This window comes from Vanessa cardui, chromosome 7, assembly GCF_905220365.1.
Source record: "Vanessa cardui chromosome 7, ilVanCard2.1, whole genome shotgun sequence".
NCBI lineage: Eukaryota > Metazoa > Arthropoda > Insecta > Lepidoptera > Nymphalidae > Vanessa > Vanessa cardui.
In genome coordinates, this window is record NC_061129.1 from 3218269 (window position 1) to 3235517 (window position 17249).

At 34.8% G+C, this 17249-nt stretch overlaps 9 non-coding genes and 1 pseudogene across 9 annotated transcripts; 2 read left to right on the forward strand and 8 right to left on the reverse strand.

The window, feature by feature from the left end:
* The first annotated feature begins 143 nt into the window (after positions 1-143).
* On the forward strand, positions 144-262 carry LOC124531470. Its single transcript, XR_006966520.1, has one exon. It is a non-coding gene; the product is annotated as a 5S ribosomal RNA (ribosomal RNA).
* Positions 263-829: 567 nt separating this feature from the next.
* LOC124531483 lies at positions 830-944 on the reverse strand. Its single transcript, XR_006966530.1, has one exon. It is a non-coding gene; the product is annotated as a U5 spliceosomal RNA (small nuclear RNA).
* A 6771-nt stretch (positions 945-7715) lies between these two features.
* On the reverse strand, positions 7716-7834 carry LOC124531542. Its single transcript, XR_006966585.1, has one exon. It is a non-coding gene; the product is annotated as a 5S ribosomal RNA (ribosomal RNA).
* A 699-nt stretch (positions 7835-8533) lies between these two features.
* On the reverse strand, positions 8534-8652 carry LOC124531535. The gene has a single exon (XR_006966579.1). It is a non-coding gene; the product is annotated as a 5S ribosomal RNA (ribosomal RNA).
* An 828-nt stretch (positions 8653-9480) lies between these two features.
* On the forward strand, positions 9481-9599 carry LOC124531541. Its single transcript, XR_006966584.1, has one exon. It is a non-coding gene; the product is annotated as a 5S ribosomal RNA (ribosomal RNA).
* A 315-nt stretch (positions 9600-9914) lies between these two features.
* LOC124531478 lies at positions 9915-10030 on the reverse strand. The gene has a single exon (XR_006966525.1). It is a non-coding gene; the product is annotated as a U5 spliceosomal RNA (small nuclear RNA).
* Positions 10031-10590: 560 nt separating this feature from the next.
* Positions 10591-10709, reverse strand: LOC124531525. Its single transcript, XR_006966570.1, has one exon. It is a non-coding gene; the product is annotated as a 5S ribosomal RNA (ribosomal RNA).
* Positions 10710-11508: 799 nt separating this feature from the next.
* Positions 11509-11627, reverse strand: LOC124531550. Its single transcript, XR_006966593.1, has one exon. It is a non-coding gene; the product is annotated as a 5S ribosomal RNA (ribosomal RNA).
* A 1954-nt stretch (positions 11628-13581) lies between these two features.
* LOC124531472 lies at positions 13582-13700 on the reverse strand (annotated as a pseudogene).
* Positions 13701-14725: 1025 nt separating this feature from the next.
* On the reverse strand, positions 14726-14841 carry LOC124531485. The gene has a single exon (XR_006966532.1). It is a non-coding gene; the product is annotated as a U5 spliceosomal RNA (small nuclear RNA).
* Between the last annotated feature and the right edge of the window lie 2408 nt (positions 14842-17249).

Sequence of the window (17249 nt, forward strand, 5' to 3'; positions counted from 1 at the left end):
CCATGAAATACTTTTAAATAGGGTGAGCATAAAAAGGTTTTTTTTTTGGGAATTAGGATTTATTTTAATAATTCGTATGAAAAAAAAGTTTGTTTTAGTTGTACACTTTGTTAAAGATGTACATTAAATATAATACGGCAATTGCCAACGTCCATACCACGTTGAATACACCGGTTCTCGTCCGATCACCGAACTTAAGCAACGTCGGGCGCGTTCAGTACTTGGATGGGTGACCGCCTGGGAACACCGCGTGCCGTTGGCTTTTTGCTATCACTTATTCAAAATTAATATCACGTCTGTGTGCACTACTTATAGCGATTAAGTTCTTCTCTTTTTATGTTACGAAACAATAATTGCTAAGTATTATTAATTATTAATTTATTTGTGTGAAATTAGGTTCGAATTTTTACTACTTACCATTCTTACGTAATTGCATAGTTGATAAACTTATATTTTCTACAGAGCCGGATTTAAATATCTAGAGGCCCTGGGGTGGGCCCTAGAACTACAGGAGCGTGGAGACCCTAATAAATATATTATGGTTCAGGTTTAGGTTTTTTTTTTATTTCAATTAATAAGCTATGATTTATGTTCTTGTATCGGTAACTTTTAAACTAGTAAGTACTAAAATTATTATAATTTGGCTATAACTAGGTATTTGTTAAGTCGCTGAAATCCATTGCCCCACTCATGTGGAGGCCCTAGGGAAGTTGCCCCGGTTGGCCTTCCCTAAATCCAGCCCTGATTTTCTGGTGTAATTGTTTTCATAGTGTAATTAATTGTCTTCTTTACTGAGTTACGATCTTCAGTTAAATATTAACCTTTAGTAATCCTACCAAAGTAGGACTATGAAAAATATCTAAGACTCATTTGAGTGTTCCCCTCCACGGAAATCTTTAGTAAAAGGCGAAAGATTTATACGTTTTGAAGGGAAACCAGAGATATCGTCCTTTAAACACGAAACATAGTTATATCTTCATTTAATCGTATTACCATCGCGAAGTAGAACTGTTGAATTTTGGCGAAGCGACATCTGTCTATTTAGCGCGTCGTCTGTACAGGATACTAGCTGGCGTTGATGGTTTATTCCAATACAAAAGTAACTTTGTCAAACAGTTTAAAGGAATCAGGCAGTAATTATAGTGTCATGTGATCTGAATTATGATGAATATGACCATCGCTAACTACGTTGTAATGTCAGAGATGAATTCTTGGAAGATTTTTCAAATGAAAAAGTTATAAATGTGCCCTAGTGATGATTAGGGCACGGTTATAAGGTTGTGGCTATTAAAAGTTGACCAAATTAATTTACGGTATTTATTATAAAACAAAGTACCAGTCTCACATTAATACCCAAACAAAAGGGGATTTTACTTTAGAAAACACAAATATGATCAAAGATAAGAGTTTTTCATGAATCATAAGATGGATAGACTTTAAAAACAAATTAACTAATAATTATTCTGATAGTATTGATTGTCGAACTTAAATAAATATAGCAAGTGATGTTGTCTTAAATTTTCGCGATTATTACACATTTAAATAAAACTAATTATAACGGATGAATCGCGTATATTAATTATTTTTAAACATCCCGACGTTTCGAGCACTTTGCAGTGTTCGTGGTCACGGGTAGACTAAGATGACATTTGTCTATTTGAAGAACAAAGGAAATATTATTAACAACTACCGCCAACGATTTCTCAATTGATATCTTGAGTAACGTTCCGGTTGCACGCAGAAGGCACTAACTGTATCTTTAGGTCTTGCAGTCTGTTGGATTTGGGATTTTAAATTTTTAATAAGTGGATCCCAGGTGTTAGAAAGTCTCCAACCATCTTCTCTATTGAAGTTCGGATGTTTTTGAATTTCAATAGCCTCGCGTATCATTCTAGGAATGAATCTGTGTTCTCTAGCGAGGATCTGTGGTTTATCAAATCGGATAAAATGGTTAGGTTTATCCAGAGCATGTTCACAGACTGCAGACTTAGAAGAACGCCTATTTTTGACATCTCCTATATGTTCCTTGACCCTGGTACCGATGCTTCTCTTTGTTTGGCCTATGTAAGATAAACCACACTCACATTCGAGTTTATATACTCCTGCAGTTTGTAAAGGGATATTACTCTTGATAGGTCTCAAGAACTGGCTCACTTTCTTATGAGGCTTGTAAACGGTTTTAATCGAAGCTCGCTTCAAGATGTTGCCAATCCTGTCTGTAACTCCTTTCACATATGGTAGAAATGCAGGTTGTCGCTCAACTGTGGGTGGCTTGATACGGCTTCTGCGATGCTGGCGAGGCACGGGCAGCTTGTTCTGGTGGAGTGCAAGCTTGACCTGACGTAGCTCGTCCTCTAGGTGTTCAGCACCTAGAGGACTTACCTAAGATCCATAAAACTGGTGCTCCGCTGCGTCCTATTGTAAGCCAAATCGATACACCAACATATAGATTGGCTCAACACATAGCAAGGATATTATCACCCCTCCGAGGACACACTGCGGCGTATGTCAAGGATTCTTACCAGTTTGTTGGTGAAATCAAAGACCTTAAATTAACCAACAACGAGACAATGGTTAGTTTTGATGTCCAGTCATTGTTTACATGCTTACCTATACAAGACTGCATCGAAATTGTTAAGAGGAAGCTACAGACACACAACATGCCTATTGAATATGCAGAGCTGTTACATCACTGCCTCACATCAGGTTATTTATTGTGGAATGATGAATTCTATGTACAAGTCGACGGGGTAGCCATGGGTTCTCCAGTATCCCCTGTGGTCGCCGATTTATTCATGGAAGACCTGGAGGAGAGGGCTCTTCGCTCCGGACCAATAACACCTAGGTTTTATAAACGGTACGTAGATGACACTTTCACAATATTACCTAGTGATCTGACATCTGCATTTTTAGTACATCTTAATTCTATAAATAAGAACATTCAATTTACTATGGAATTAGAGGCAAATAATTCTTTAGCTTTCCTTGACATCCTTATTGTCAAGAATCCTGATAATACATTAAGTCACACAGTTTATAGGAAACCCACACACACAAACAAATACCTCAATGGTGACTCGCACCACCACCCTAGTCAGTTAGCTACCGTTGGCAAATCTTTGTTTCAGAGAGCCCACCATCTCTGCGATGCTGAACACCTAGAGGACGAGCTACGTCAGGTCAAGCTTGCACTCCACCAGAACAAGCTGCCCGTGCCTCGCCAGCATCGCAGAAGCCGTATCAAGCCACCCACAGTTGAGCGACAACCTGCATTTCTACCATATGTGAAAGGAGTTACAGACAGGATTGGCAACATCTTGAAGCGAGCTTCGATTAAAACCGTTTACAAGCCTCATAAGAAAGTGAGCCAGTTCTTGAGACCTATCAAGAGTAATATCCCTTTACAAACTGCAGGAGTATATAAACTCGAATGTGAGTGTGGTTTATCTTACATAGGCCAAACAAAGAGAAGCATCGGTACCAGGGTCAAGGAACATATAGGAGATGTCAAAAATAGGCGTTCTTCTAAGTCTGCAGTCTGTGAACATGCTCTGGATAAACCTAACCATTTTATCCGATTTGATAAACCACAGATCCTCGCTAGAGAACACAGATTCATTCCTAGAATGATACGCGAGGCTATTGAAATTCAAAAACATCCGAACTTCAATAGAGAAGATGGTTGGAGACTTTCTAACACCTGGGATCCACTTATTAAAAATTTAAAATCCCAAATCCAACAGACTGCAAGACCTAAAGATACAGTTAGTGCCTTCTGCGTGCAACCGGAACGTTACTCAAGATATCAATTGAGAAATCGTTGGCGGTAGTTGTTAATAATATTTCCTTTGTTCTTCAAATAGACAAATGTCATCTTAGTCTACCCGTGACCACGAACACTGCAAAGTGCTCGAAACGTCGGGATGTTTAAAAATAATTAATATACGCGATTCATCCGTTATAATTAGTTTTATTTAAATGTGTAATAATCGCGAAAATTTAAGACAACATTATGTGAACCAGTACGGACTGGAAACATCAAATCAAATTCGCCGGTTGGAGTACCTAAAAGTCAAACATGCCCGATTCGTAACGTCCATGAACTTCCTGAAAAGATGCCGTGACAATAATCTTATTCCGGTTTGTGTAAGGATCGCACCTAAGAAGGACATAAGGCATGGTGATAAAATACTCAATCAGGCAAGTAAGAAATTATTATTACAACTCATCCGAGAACATCGATTTGACGCGCGACGGTTAACGGATCAAATTGACAACCTTAGTAAAGAACTCGAGTCGCGATTATCAAAAACAGATTGGCAAAAATGCTACGATTTTACCAATAAACGAGCCGCTACAAAATATAATAACTTAAAATTAAAACAAATAGAAAAGTTCGAAAAACTCAGCGGGGTAAAATCAAATTATAACAATTTCAATAATGGCAACACCGGGGAAATTCAAAAACCTGCGCGTACGTCACTTGTCAATCTGTCAAAACAAAGTTTAGATGAATCGACTGTTGCGGTATTAAATAAAGGCTTAAATTTTGCACCGGCTCCATCCAAAATACCGTTTGAAGACATTATTTGCAATGTGGAGGAGTGTCTTTTCAAAAATAACATCACAAAGGAAGACTCGGAAGCTATTCGACAGGACATCTCGAGTGTTTTACGTCGAAGCCGGCCACCGAAAAGAAACCTTACTCGTGATGAATCTATTGCTCTGAAGAACCTACGCAACAATAAAGACATTACAGTCCTCCGAGCAGATAAGGGAAACGCGACCGTTGTGATGGATACGTGTGATTATAACCAGAAAATTTCCGCGATCTTATCGGATGTTAAAACTTATAAAAAAGTAAATAAAGATCCTACAAATAATATTCTTAAAAAGACATCCGCGTTAATATCAAAACATCAAGAGAAATTAAATCTGGACAAAAAATCACTCGTGCCTACATGTGCAAAGCCGCCAAAACTGTATGGGTTACCTAAGATCCATAAAACTGGTGCTCCGCTGCGTCCTATTGTAAGCCAAATCGATACACCAACATATAGATTGGCTCAACACATAGCAAGGATATTATCACCCCTCCGAGGACACACTGCGGCGTATGTCAAGGATTCTTACCAGTTTGTTGGTGAAATCAAAGACCTTAAATTAACCAACAACGAGACAATGGTTAGTTTTGATGTCCAGTCATTGTTTACATGCTTACCTATACAAGACTGCATCGAAATTGTTAAGAGGAAGCTACAGACACACAACATGCCTATTGAATATGCAGAGCTGTTACATCACTGCCTCACATCAGGTTATTTATTGTGGAATGATGAATTCTATGTACAAGTCGACGGGGTAGCCATGGGTTCTCCAGTATCCCCTGTGGTCGCCGATTTATTCATGGAAGACCTGGAGGAGAGGGCTCTTCGCTCCGGACCAATAACACCTAGGTTTTATAAACGGTACGTAGATGACACTTTCACAATATTACCTAGTGATCTGACATCTGCATTTTTAGTACATCTTAATTCTATAAATAAGAACATTCAATTTACTATGGAATTAGAGGCAAATAATTCTTTAGCTTTCCTTGACATCCTTATTATCAAGAATCCTGATAATACATTAAGTCACACAGTTTATAGGAAACCCACACACACAAACAAATACCTCAATGGTGACTCGCACCACCACCCTAGTCAGTTAGCTACCGTTGGCAAATCTTTGTTTCAGAGAGCCCACCATCTCTGCGATGCTGAACACCTAGAGGACGAGCTACGTCAGGTCAAGCTTGCACTCCACCAGAACAAGCTGCCCGTGCCTCGCCAGCATCGCAGAAGCCGTATCAAGCCACCCACAGTTGAGCGACAACCTGCATTTCTACCATATGTGAAAGGAGTTACAGACAGGATTGGCAACATCTTGAAGCGAGCTTCGATTAAAACCGTTTACAAGCCTCATAAGAAAGTGAGCCAGTTCTTGAGACCTATCAAGAGTAATATCCCTTTACAAACTGCAGGAGTATATAAACTCGAATGTGAGTGTGGTTTATCTTACATAGGCCAAACAAAGAGAAGCATCGGTACCAGGGTCAAGGAACATATAGGAGATGTCAAAAATAGGCGTTCTTCTAAGTCTGCAGTCTGTGAACATGCTCTGGATAAACCTAACCATTTTATCCGATTTGATAAACCACAGATCCTCGCTAGAGAACACAGATTCATTCCTAGAATGATACGCGAGGCTATTGAAATTCAAAAACATCCGAACTTCAATAGAGAAGATGGTTGGAGACTTTCTAACACCTGGGATCCACTTATTAAAAATTTAAAATCCCAAATCCAACAGACTGCAAGACCTAAAGATACAGTTAGTGCCTTCTGCGTGCAACCGGAACGTTACTCAAGATATCAATTGAGAAATCGTTGGCGGTAGTTGTTAATAATATTTCCTTTGTTCTTCAAATAGACAAATGTCATCTTAGTCTACCCGTGACCACGAACACTGCAAAGTGCTCGAAACGTCGGGATGTTTAAAAATAATTAATATACGCGATTCATCCGTTATAATTAGTTTTATTTAAAAATATAGCAAGTGGCTATATGGTGTTGGTGGTAGTGGATATATATATATATATATATATATATATATATATATATATATATATGCTATACAAGTTTTCATTAATGAAATAAAGTCTTCTGGATCTACGTTAAAAATTATTATTCTATTTTTCTTATATACCTTTCTATTTCTAGTATATATAAATGATCTTCCTTTCTATATTAAAGGTATTTGTGATATAGTGTTGTTTGCTGACGATACTTCACTGGTTGACAGAAAAAAAAAACTGACGGAAATTGAATGTTAATGGCCAATTATCACAGATACATGATTGGTAGAAACAAAATAAGTAGTTTTTAACCTACCCAATGTTAGAAAGAAAAATTATGACATATCTTTAAACTGTGACCGTCTTGAAGTAGCCGATACTAAGGTGTTCTTAGGATTAGAATTGGATTCCAAACTTCAGTGGAGTTGAATCTGTCTTTATTTTACAAATGAGAACAATCCGGACTATTTATAATTTTGGAGCTAGAGACTCTATTCGAGATTTTATTTTTTTAACAAAGTAGGAATACTCATTGTCGCGTTACAGTATATTTACAACAATATTATAAATATTTACAGTAACAGTAATCACTTTGATAAAATCAGTGATAATCATTGTACGTGCACTAGAAGTAAGGATGTGCTTATAACGCCAAGTTTCCGTCTCCGCAAAGTCAATAAATCCTTCTTCAAGGTATCCGTTTCTATAATAAAATTCGGCAGACATTTTTAACTTTGCCGTTTCGTAAATTCAAATCGTTTGTAAAAAACACATTGGTCAAAAGGTATATAATTCGATACAAGATTTTAAAGATGATAAAAAGGCTTGGATTTGATATTCATAAGTATTAATAATATTGTGTTTTTATATCAAATTAAAATATTGAACGATCATTGCAATGTAACCCGGTAGCTAAGTAGATATTATAGTAAGAATGGAATACTATCAATTCGAACCTAATTGTTTCACACAAATAAATTAATAATTGTTAATAATACTTAGCAATTATTGTTTCGTAACATAAAAAGAGAAGAACTTAATCGCTATAAGTAGCGAACACAGATGTGATATTAATTTTGAATAAGTAATAGCAAAAAGCCAACGGCACGCGGTGTTCCCAGGCGGTCACCCATCCAAGTACTGAACGCGCCCGACGTTGCTTAACTTCGGTGATCGGACGAGAACCGGTGTATTCAACGTGGTTTGGACGTTGGCGACAATAATCCTCGGAATAGGAATCCTGAAATTGATTCCTTTAATACTTACAATATCCCACAAACATGATATTTTCAACAAAATAGTTCATTCTAACCATCAATTATTATGATTGCATTAAATTTAGGGCACCTGTATAATTTTCTCATTTTTTTTCAAATTTTATTCTCTATAAATCGTTTACAAACTTAGTAATCACTTCCACTCGCGTTGTAGGGAGTTGTTAGGGAGTCGGTTCTCAGGTTTTAGGAATAAAAAGAAGCCCATAGAGTCCTTCTTCGGAGTTCAAGCTTGTTGCAAAACTTATTCAGATTCAATAAAGTGGTTTGCAGTAAAAGAGCCACGTCAAGACAGAGTGACTAAGTTTCGCATCTATAACATTAGTATAACTAGTTATGACATTAATGTTTCGCTTCGCTTAAATATGAAATATAAATGTAAATTTATTAAAATATCTTTTAACAAATAAAAGAACTATTAAACACGCTATCTTAAAAGGCCTAAACGTTTGAATACAGAAGACTGCGAATATTATAATTTGCTTTTGAATGCTACCTATTTTTTAATGCTAACTAAAACATCTGATAAAAGGTAATAAGTATTGTTTAAATAAGATAAGAAACAATAACAATTGATAAAAGTAAAACGTATACGGTGTGAATTTAATTATAAATCTTCAATATCAGCAATACCAAAAAGGGCCAACGACACGCGGTGTTCCCAGGCGGTCACCCATCCAAGTACTGAACGCGCCCGACGTTGCTTAACTTCGGTGATCGGACGAGAACCGGTGTATTCAACGTGGTATGGACGTTGGAGGTTGCATTATCTTTTTTAATGTACAGTTAAAAATATATTTCAATTTAAGTTAAAAAAAATCGAATATCCAAAAAAATATTGTATGATCACCGTACACAAAAAATCTATATCTATATCTAATATTTATAATTAAAATCAAACAATGTATTTGTGACTTTTATCGATTATGATGTTTCTTTTAGTATGATAATCGATACCTGTTACCTAATATCAGAATTATTAGTATGTATTTAAAAATGTATCCATCTAATGATTCATGAAAAACTCTTTGTCTATAATATATATCGATAATAGATCTTAAGGTGACGAACCTTTTCTTACCCCGACTGTACATTAGCGCCATGTTAGCATATGAATACTAACATTGACTATTGTAAAATACAACGAATAATACACGACGAGACCTAAATTATAGGGAATGTAGTTATTAGTAGGAAATGAGAAAATTATTCACGTACCCTAAATTTAACTGCACTCATAATGGTTGATAGAAACAATGTACTGTTTTATTTCCAGTATCATGTATGTAGATAACTCAACACTTATCGCATTTCAAATTACGTAGCTTGTTCGTGTATTAGATTTATTTCGGTTTGTATAGATACTTCAGAAGGCACAGTAGAAGAAGTCCTACTTAGGTAGGTTAGACATTTTATTCAATGTGATTACAATATTATTAAATTTTTTGTTTTCATTATCACGCTAAATTATCACTATTGCTTTTTCATGAACGGTGACCGTAAATATTTTTTATGGCAATTTAAACTGACTTTCATACATCGAAAATGAAATATTTTAAAGTCTACATTAAATATAACTAAGCAATTGCCAACGTCCATACCACGTTGAATACACCGGTTCTCGTCCGAACACCGAAGTTAAGCCACGTCGGGCGCGTTCAGTACTTGGATGGGTGACCGCCTGGGAACACCGCGTGCCGTTGGCTTTTTGCTGTCACTACTTCAAATTTAATATCACATCTGTATTCACTACTATAACTCGATTAAAATACTCGTCTTTTTAAGTTAAGAACTTTGTTATCTACTTTAACATTTTATAATTATTTTGTATTAAACCATTACCGCCTGGCCACGGGAAATTTTAATATCTAATCAGCTTCCGGGTTGCATTTCAATGACTCTTAAATATTTTTAGTGAATAAGAACATAATATAATAAATACTGAGGTAATAGCATACTTATACTTTATCGCGTAATATAAGATAAAGATTGAGATTTCAAACCTTATTAGATTGTTTATTAATCCTACCAAAGTAGGACTGTCAAAAATATGTAAGACTCATTTGAGTGTTCCCCTCCACGGAAATCTTTAGTAAAAGGCGAAAGATTTATACGTTTTGAAGGGAAACCAGAGATACCATTCTCTCAATACAAAGCGTATTTATGATATAATTTGATCATTCCACCACCGTGATACAGAACTGTTCAATTTTTGGTAAGCGACATCTATCTATGGCGCGTGACGCATGAACCAGACACTCGATGGTGTCGACGCGACGATTTATTTTAATACAAAAAGTAATGTCAACGTCGTAATTTTAGAGGGAAATTCTTAGAAATTTTATTAAATGATAAAATTATGAATGTGCCCTAAAGTTGAGTAGGGCTCGGTAATTAGGTTGTAAGAGTTAAAAGTTCACCAAAAGTTTTAACTGTTTTTATTCTGTAATAAAAGGTACCAGTATCACAAATTGACATAGCCAAATAAATATAAATTTTAATTTAAATAACACAAATATACACAAAGAGGAAATTTTTCCATGAATCATTAGATGGATAGATTTTTAAATACAAACTAATAATTCTGATAGTAGATAACAAGTATTGACTATCGTACTAAAAGAAACACAATCGATTAAAGTAACAAATATACGGTGTGAATGTAATAATAAATATTAGATATCAGCAATACCAAAAAGCCAACGGCACGCGGTGTTCCCAGGCGGTCACCCATCCAAGTACTGAACGCGCCCGACGTTGCTTAACTTCGGTGATCGGACGAGAACCGGTGTATTCAACGTGGTATGGACGTTGGCGAATGCAACGTCTTATTTGAAGTTCAGTTTTAAAATATGTGTCATTTTCAATAAAAGAAATAATTTTCGTATTTCCACAAAATTTTGTATGGTCACCCGCACACAAAAAAGTAGAGATGAATAAGCGAAATACTAAAACTATACAATTTCATTATATTGTTAATTTATCGAAATTGAGAGAAATCTTATTAACACAGTTTATTTTTCGCTCAACTTTTAACAATTACAACCTCAGTTGATTAGGGCACATTTTTATTTTTCTTATTTTATAAATTTCTAACAATTGCTCTCTAACATAACAACGCCGCTATCGATGGTCGCATCCATGATTATCCGAATTCTATCACAATATAATTCTTGCTAGAGATATTTAAAGCTATCCATTTAATATTTTGTTTACATAAAATGAAACCTCTAACGCCATCTAGCGTCCGTATCGTATCATAAGCGCCGCAGATAGATGTAGCTTAGCGAAAATTCAACAGTTCTACTTCGCGATGGTGACCATTTCGGTCAAATGAAGATATAGGTACGTACCGTCATAAAAAGTTGGTATCTCCGGTTTCTTATACTAAAGATTTCCGTGGATGGGAACACTCAAATGAGTCACTCATTGAAATGCAACCCGGAAGCTAATTAGATATTATAGTAAGAATAAGGAGTTACGATTCGGACCTGATTGTTAAATTAAAATTATTTAAAAGTAGATATAGTAAATAACAAGGATTGTTTTTCAAATTAATCGATATAATAAGTAGAGCACAGAGATGTGATTAAATTTGAAGAAGGGATAGCAAAAGGCCAACGACACGCGGTGTTCCCAGGCGGTCACCCATCCAAGTACTGAACGCGCCCGACGTGGCTTAACTTCGGTGATCGGACGAAAACCGGTGTATTCAACGTGGTATGGACGTTGGCGATTACTCTATATATATAAAAATAAAAGAGTCGTGGCAAATTTTAGTGATTCCTCTGCGGAAAACTGTTGGGAAAGGTGAAGGATTTACACGTTTTGAAGATTAACTGGAGATATTAATAATTGGTAACAAAACTTACTTACGCTTTGAATTGAAAATCTTGTCATCGTGATGTAATAAAGGAAACAATGTGTAACGCGTAATCTAATGTCAACTTTTTTGGACAGTAAAGGCCTTCATGAAATCTCTTATGTAAGGCTTCAAGTACAGCTAGAGTAAGAAAACCTTCGTCAGTTTTCAAATTAATTCCTTTATCAAATCGCTAATTCTTATTACCTTTTGATTCTATAGCACTCAACTGACAATACGCCTCATATTTAATGTACAAGTAAAACAAACTTGATTTACATACGAATTATTAAAATAAATCTTAATTCCCACAAAATATTCTTTTTATGCTCACCCTACAGAAAAGTATTTCATAGAAATAAACTTTATATTTACAGGTTGCCTATTATATTTTCGAACAGAAATATTAAAGCAGACATTACTATGTGTAATTCTAGAAATACCTAAGCGCTCTGGATTTCTCATAATAACTTTTAACCGCTCTCATTGTTGTACTAATAATTCAGATATGTCTTACCTGACAAATGCCCTAAAATCCGTTTTAAAGATCTTATTAATTATACTATACATTAGTAGAAATACTATTTACAATTTTACTTAATATGAAAACAAAATCGAAACATTTTGCATTTATTAAAAATAAATTGGTCACGACGAGTCGACTATCATGTAGACTAACTATGGTAAATACTACATGTGATTAAACCGTGACTAATATGTGCTTTTCCAAAAAACTTTTAATGTAGTATGTAAAATCACCACACAAAAACCAATGAAACAGACATCGAAAAAATAAAGATCTTACTTCATAAAAAATACAACTCTTACAATTATAAGCCCGAAATGAACAAATTATGAAAGTGCCCTAAACAACTAAGTTGCCTGTCCCCATAACGGTTGGCAACCACAACAAATAGTTAGCATAAGCCGATTCAAAGGTTACCTATAAACATTACCATGCAATTTTTACAATAAAGACTCACAGATATGTTTGACTATATTTCAATAGGGCCGACACGTGTAGCATGATTATTTACATAAAGTCTAATCATATTGAAGGAGATCTAAAGCTGCATCTTAGATTAAAATATTTCAAGGGATTTGCTGTATTGTACACTACTAATAGTTCTTGCGTAATATCTTTCTTTACAATACAACACACAATACATATTAGTACGTGTCCACATTACAACTTAAAGATCGTTTAGTCGCGTCCAATTTATTTTTAATAATTACAAAATGTTTCGATTTTGTTTTTATATTAAGTAAAATTGTAAATAGTATTTTTACTAATATAAAATAAAATTAAAAAATTCTATGAACATTAATTTAGGGCATTTGACAACATCTATGAGAGCGGTTAAAAGTTATTATGAGAAATCGAGAGCCCCTTTTTCTAGAATTACACATAGTAATGTCTGCTTTAATATTTCTGTTCGCACATATAATAGGCAACCTGTAATTATTAAGTTTATTTCCATGAAATACTTTTAAATAGGGTGAGCATAAAAAGGTTTTTTTTTTTGAAATTAGGATTTATTTTAATAATTCGTATGAAAAAAAAGTTTGTTTTAGTTGTACACTTTGTTTAAGATGTACATTAAATATAACACGGCAATTGCCAACGTCCATACCACGTTGAATACACCGGTTCTCGTCCGATCACCGAAGTTAAGCAACAGACATGCTTAAAGAACCCTTCTATCTATTCACAAATTATTAGATTATTTATTAAATACAAATTTACTAATAATTCTGATCATAGATTAAAAGTTTTGTTTGTTTGTGAATTTACTTATAAATATTAGATTTCAGCAACAGCAAAAGGCCAACGACACGCGGTGTTCCCAGGCCGTCAACCATCCAAGTACTGAACGCGCCCGACGTTGCTTAACTTCGGTGATAGGACGAGAACCGGTGTATTCAACGTGGTATGGACGTTGGCGATTGCTCTATCACATTTAATGTACACGTTAAACAAAGTGTACAAGTAAAACAAACTTTATTTTCATATGAATTATTAAAATAAATCCTAATTCCTAAAAAATGTATTTTTGTGCTCACCCTACTTCAAAGTATTTCATAGAAATAAACTTAGTATTTACAGGTTGCCTGTTGCATGTGCGGACAGAAATATTAAAGCAGACATTATTATGTGTAATTCTAGAAATAGGCGATCTGGATTTCTCGTAATAACTTTTAACCGTTCTCATAGTTGTACTAATATTTCAGACATATTTTATCTGACATATGCCCTAAATTCATGTTAATAGGTATACATTTTTAATTATACTATATATTAGAAAAATACTATTTATTTATATAATTATACTTAATATTAAAACAATCTCGAAACGTTTTGCAATTATTAAAAATAAATTGGTCACGACGAGCCGACTACCATGTAAACTAACTATGGTAAATGCTACATGTGATTGAACCTTGACTAATATGTGCTTTTCCAAACAACTTTTAATATAGTATGTAAAATCACCACACAAAAACCCATGAAACAGACATCGAAGAAATAAAGATCTTACTTTACAAAGAATACTCTTACAAATTGTAAGTCCGTAATGAACGAACTATGAAAGTGCCCTAAACAACTAAGTTACCTGTCCCTATAACAGTTGGCAACCACAACGAATAGTTAGCATAAGCCGATTTAAACGTTATCTATAAACATTACCATGTAATTTTTACAACAAAGACTTTTAGATATGTTTTACTATATTTCAATAGGGCCGACACGTATAGCATGAATATTTACATAAAGTCTAATCATATTGAAGGAGATCTAAAGCTGCATCTTAGATAAACATATTGCAAGGGATTTGCTATATTGTACACTAGAAACAGTTCTTGGGTAATGTCTGTCATTACAATACAATACACAATACATATTATTACGAGTCCACATTACAATTTAAAGATCTTTTAATTATATTATATTAAGCATAATGAGTTATTAATCCTACTGCAGTAGGACTGTCAAAAATATCTAAGACTCATTTGAGTGTTCCCCTCCACGGAAATCTTTAGTAAAAGGCGAAAGATTTATACGTTTTGAAGGGAAACCAGAGATACCATTCTCTCAACACAAAATGTACTTATGATATCATTTGATCAATCCACCACCGCGATGTAGAACGGTTAAATTTTCGCTAAGCGATATCTATCTATGAAGCGTAACGAATGAACAAAACACTAGATGGCGTCGACGTTTATTTGAAAAAAAAAGTAATGTCAAGTAATTTAAATGTATCGAGTAGTAATTATTGTGTCATGTGATCTGAATTATCATACATACGTTGTAATTTTATAGGTAAATTCTTAGAAATTTTATCAAATGATAAAATTATGAATGTTAGCCCTAAAGTTGATTAGGGCTCGGTAATCAGATTGTAAGAGTTAAAAGTTTACCAAAAAATTTAACTAATTTTATTCTATAATAAAATGTACCAGTGTTACATATTGAAATACACAAAAGAATGGAGATTTTAATTTAAAAAACAGAAATATAAACAAATGGAAGAGTTTTTCATTAATAATCAGACGGATAGATTTTTAAATAAAAACTAATAACTCTGTTAGAAGATAACAAGTATCGATTATCGTACTAAAAGAAACATCACAATCGATAAAAGTAAGAAATATACGGTGTGAATTATTATATTAACAAATATTAGTTTATTAAACCTTTGAATCGGCTTATGCTAACTATTTGTTGTGGTTGCCAACCGTTATGGGGACAGGCAACTTAGTTGTTTAGGGCACTTTCGTAATTTGTTCATTTCGGGCTTATAATTGTAAGAGTTGTATTTTTTATGAAGTACGATCTTTATTTTTTCGATGTCTGTTTCATTGGTTTTTGTGTGGTGATTTTACATACTACATTAAAAGTTTTTTGGAAAAGCACATATTAGTCACGGTTTAATCACATGTAGTATTTACCATAGTTAGTCTACATGATAGTCGACTCGTCGTGACCAATTTATTTTTAACTAGCTTTTGCCCGCGACTTCGTCCGCGTGGAATAGTGACTTCCGGCAGAAAAGTATAGATAGCTGTGCCTGTGACTTCGTCAACGTGTAACTCCTTGTGTGTTATTAAATTAAAATGTATTGTTAATATTATTTTCATCACGTTCACATGGGGCTTAAGTACCTATAGAACCAAAATACTTTAGCGCAAAGCTTCCAGGTAAACTATATTGAAAGTTGACCCGTCCGGCACGTGAACATAAAGATTTCTAGAACTGCTAACACGGGAAAGAGCAACGTATAACTGACCATGAGAGAAACAACTGACACCGAGATCTACTCCGGCAACATGAAAAGTCTGCCCTTGAGCCTTATTAATTGTCATTGCATAACACACCGAAACTGGGAATTGCGTCCTTTTAAATTGGAATGGAAAATTATTTGGTATTAAGGGTATTCTGGGAATAAAGACGGTTTCTCCTGCACCGCAACCTGTTAAAATTTGAGCCTCGATTATATTTTGTTGCAACTGGGTTACTTTTAGTCGAGTTCCATTGCAAAGTTTTGGTGGTCTTAAATTTCGGAGTAGAATAATCGGAATGCCAATTTTTAAACAAATTTCGTGAGAAGGAAGTCCGGGCATATTTAAAGAATTTAAAAATTCTATCGGATAATTAATAGTTTCTTGTTCATCGACCATTCTATTTATTGATCTATAAACTTTGCTTTCCCCCTGTATGTTCGACAGTATTTTGATATTAATCTCAGTTGCCTGATCATTGCGAGGAGTTAAAATAGATCTTTCGCATAGCCAAGAATTGTCCCTATTCAATATATTTGTTACGTCACCGTAAACTGACGATATAAGATGTGATTGAGATTGCACTATACAACATAATTCAGGCGTCAGAATAAGTTTTCCTTGGTGTAGTTGTGGATAGGTACCTTCACCAATCTTTAATAATGTATCAGAAAATTGACTATCATCCGGGTTATCTCCAGTTCTCACTTGCATGTTTATAGTCAAATGCACCGACTGTATATCACGCCACAAATAAGAGCTTTTCAGGCAAGCCCTAACCTCATCAGCTCGGGTTCCCCGTGGTATTACCGGTAAGGTTTGTCGGAAATCGCCACAAAATAAAACCGTGATACCGCCCATTGGTCGATCATTTTGTCTTATATCCCTTAAAGTTCTATCTACTGCTTCTACTGCTTTTCAATGGGCCATCGTACATTCATCCCATATGATTAAATTACACTCGCGTAATACCTTAGCTTTGTCACTATTTCTTGAAATACTACAGGTTGGACTTTCCGTGCAATCTAAATCAATTGGTATTTTGAACATTGTGTGAGCCGTTTTACCTCCTGGTAGCAATGTTGCAGCTATCCCGGATGAAGCTACGGCAAGAGCTATTTTACGTTAATTTCGAACATAAGCCAATATTAATTTAGTCAAAAAGGTCTTTCCAGTTCCTCCAGGTGCATCTAAAAACCATATTGTTCCC